The sequence below is a fragment of the Belonocnema kinseyi genome, chromosome 1 (assembly GCF_010883055.1).
Source record: "Belonocnema kinseyi isolate 2016_QV_RU_SX_M_011 chromosome 1, B_treatae_v1, whole genome shotgun sequence".
Taxonomy (NCBI): domain Eukaryota; kingdom Metazoa; phylum Arthropoda; class Insecta; order Hymenoptera; family Cynipidae; genus Belonocnema; species Belonocnema kinseyi.
In genome coordinates this window covers 133,999,243-134,002,986 of record NC_046657.1, presented here as the reverse complement: position 1 = coordinate 134,002,986, position 3,744 = coordinate 133,999,243, and positions in this window count along the sequence as shown.

The following is a 3,744-nucleotide window of genomic DNA, read 5'->3' as shown; positions in this document are numbered from 1 at the left end:
TTCCATTTTTCTTAACGAACAATTTTTTTTTTCAATTGGTTATAAAAACACGTAAACTCAGAAGATGTGGACTGTGACTGCACCATATATCTAGTTGAGAGTAGTGCGGACTGAAAACAAATGATTTGGAGCGATTCGCGCGCCATTTGTTGGTCATTCTAAGGACTTATTGAACTACCCTCGTATACGAACTTATCAACTCGTTCCATTCTCTCATCATTTAATAAAATATTGCATAGTGTTTTCTCACTCTTTCCTTCGAACACCATAGTTTTTGTTTTATTTGCGTTAATTTTGAGGCGCATGCTCTTCATGCTTGCATGCCGTCAATAATTTAGGTCTTTTAAGGAAATTCTAAAGTGCAAAATCTCAATATATGCTTAGTTAATGAGACTTATAAAAGAATTTCGAAATTATAATATTTCTGTCTTATGATAATTTCCTGGTCAGATGAGAGAACCTTGAGTATGGCAAATTTAATAAAAGTTTTATCAATAATTCGTAAATACTAACCTATTTTTCAGTTTATTCCGTTAGAGAATGATGTGCGTACAATTTCTTGGAACCAAATACGATATAATTACTTCCACAAAATGTATTCTGATAATCGACCTTTCACTGTTTGGAAAAACTGATCCGCGCGCGGCAACGTACGTAGCGAGTGAAACAATTCGCATCAAGCACCACGCATCAAGATAAGACTCAAGAGTGGGGGAAAATCGTTTCCAGGAAAGTGGCTCCCCTAAGGTCCCATCCGCGGCAAGGTAAATAGCGTCGACTGTAATTCAATCCATTCCTAGTACAACCCATTCTGGCACAATCCACTACAATCAACTCTAAACCATTCCAGTTTATTCCGGTCCGATTCAATTCAATCGAATTTAATCCATTGCAATCTACTCCAATTTCTTTTAATGCACTCAGCATCTGATGCATCAATGGTCGGCTTTACAACGACAATGGAAGAGTAGCTTTATGCGCGTTGAACTGTTGGGTGTAGAAAAACTTTCTTATGAAAAAGATCGTAAAGGAAGAGTCGCCAATCTTACTTTTGATGATCAATGTTATCGAGAGTTTCGATCAGCTAGCGTATTCGAATTTTACGTGTTGGCAATACTTTTTTCCGCTTTACTTTAGGTGAAATTTTCGCCCCCTCCCACATTTCTATGCGCGTGTAACTAACACGCTGTTCTACGGTGTGAAGGTGTTCAAATAACAAAAAAACGGGTATAATATGCTGAAAATGGCTCATGCACGATCCTTCCGTGTACGCACATAGAGCACCAACCAATCGCGTGCGATCTGTCGCGCTGCTGCGATGCGGGTTGGCTACGTACCGCTCACCTGTCAGACCGCCGCTTGAGAAGCAGTTTCCGACGTTGCCCATTTGGTTTATCATATTATTTAATAATATATCTATTTATTCAAATTATGTTATCCACAATATTGGCAACGTCGTAAACTTCTGCTTCTCGAGTGGTGGTCCGCTAGGTGAACGGTATGTAGCCAGTTCGCACCGCAGCAGCGCAACATATTGTACTCGTTTTGTTGGCGCTACTATATGTGTGTGCACGGACAGCTCGTGAGAAACGGAGAATTGAAAATACATATACATCAATCCTCGACATGGTACAAGGAATTTTTATATACACGACTCTATCCGAGGAAAACCTATAGTTTTCGAAACGTCGAATAATGTGAATAAAGGATTCTTTCAACACCTTAATCCTATGGTCTGAATTATATCATTCTTAACCTCTTATTCATTGTTTTAATTATTAATAACCGCAATTAAAGAAAAAAACGAACTTGCAATAAAACATTCAAATAGTCTAATTTTACACCAACAATTTTCTTATGAAATCAACAAACTTCCAGAAGGAGCATAAAGTTTTCATAAGCATGTTGGAATTTCATCCAATTATTTTTAATTTTGTAATTAGAAAATATATAGACATTCAAAATTTTCTACAAATTACATAAATTTTCAACTCACGGTGTGGGCTTGGTCCAAATTGATTATGTTGGTAAATATGTGCTGCAGGAGACAGAGGCATAGGCGCCTGTGGTTCAAAATCATCGCCAAATGTACTTTGCCCAGGATTCCAATTTTTTAATAACTCATCTATATCTTCTTGAGAGATCTTTTTATTAGCTTCAGAGTCGGGTGGTATTACGTCCTTTGCTGTTCTTTTCGATGATTCTGTAAGAATATTGCTGATGTATACAAAACTCATCATATCTGATCCAAAGATTTGTATGTTGATCGACGATCTGCATTTGCTAAATATTAACAAAATTATTGTTACATTCTTGGAGAATCCTTTCATTACTTTGTCAATTAGCGTTTTACCGCATACATTTTGCAGTTATTTCATGCCGAGCGCCTTAATTTTACTCTTATCCTTTCATTGGTATTATCCCGTGCAGAAATTGCCAAATGTTTGCCTTATTTCCGAATTGGGCCAGATCGGGCGCACAATTTTGTGGTTGTTAAATGTGGCCCCCTCTAGACTCCGGCTCAACAGCTAAGTTTGCCAGTAGATGGCGCCTAATTAATTTCGGGGACTAAAGTGGGTTGACTCCAAATCGCCCAAGTTTCAATGTAAAGTGTCAAGCGTCAAAAATATTTCAATTATTATTTGTAAGAGTGACAAAATAAGTGGGATAAAATGTCAAAAGTGAGCACAAGACGAGTGCGTAGGTATATTATACTTCAAAATATTCCTGAATTACGTGTTGAAGACTATAATAAGTAAATTTATTAAGAATGTTAAGATGAAACCTAACCTCGAATTGAGGTTATTTATTTATAAGAAAAGTAGCAAAAGTAATATTTCATTTGTTGAATGTGAAAACGAATTAGATCATTTATATTCTAAAATTTCTGTTAAGGAGGTGATATATTCGATTCTAATATTATTTTATTTAAAAATACCTTTTAATCAGGAGTGAGAAAAATAAATTAATATGGACCCGATCAGGGCCAGGCATGGTTGTCTCTGGGCGCAGCGCTTGGGCCCCGATCGGGCATCGGGTTTTATTTCGTGTCTGGCCCCATCTAGATAGCCTGATTTGTGCCAAATTCTACCCGATCTGGCCCCGACCAGATCCAAATTGGAATTTCTGCACGGGATACATTGAATTATGCAATGCAATTATAGGGCCTCCAGTTATTTCAAAAGATTCATGGCATTTAGAAATATTTTCAAGATTTGAAGCTATTTCAATTCCTTTACTGCCAGTGGCGCATACATAAATCGGCAAAGAAAGTCGTGCCACTTTTGCATTATGACCCTTCTACAAATGCGGTTAACCCACAGACATTTGACTTTTTTCGGTATACTGCCTAACAAACATTGTATTTTTCTACTTAAAATTGTTATTAAATTATTAAAAATGTAATTTTTAACCTGCACGACGAGAAATTCCAAGAGATTAATTCACAGAACTGCTCCTTGATCTTATTCTACGTTTGGCGCAATAAGAGAAGGGTTCAAGAACAAAGAATATTTTATTTCTTATTCTTATCGGAAAAGGTGTTAAATTTCTGCTTAGCTTTACCCCCATCTCTGGTTTCTGTTAAATGTCCGTGAAACAGGTTTTTCAAATGTCTCTGCCTGTATGCCTGTTCATGATCTACGTTGCCACTTTAGAGGGAGGGTGGGGGGTGGGCAAAACCTATCGTTGGTAACGGGTAGAGGGGTGCGGTTCCCAGTCAAAGTAACTTTACACGCATATTAA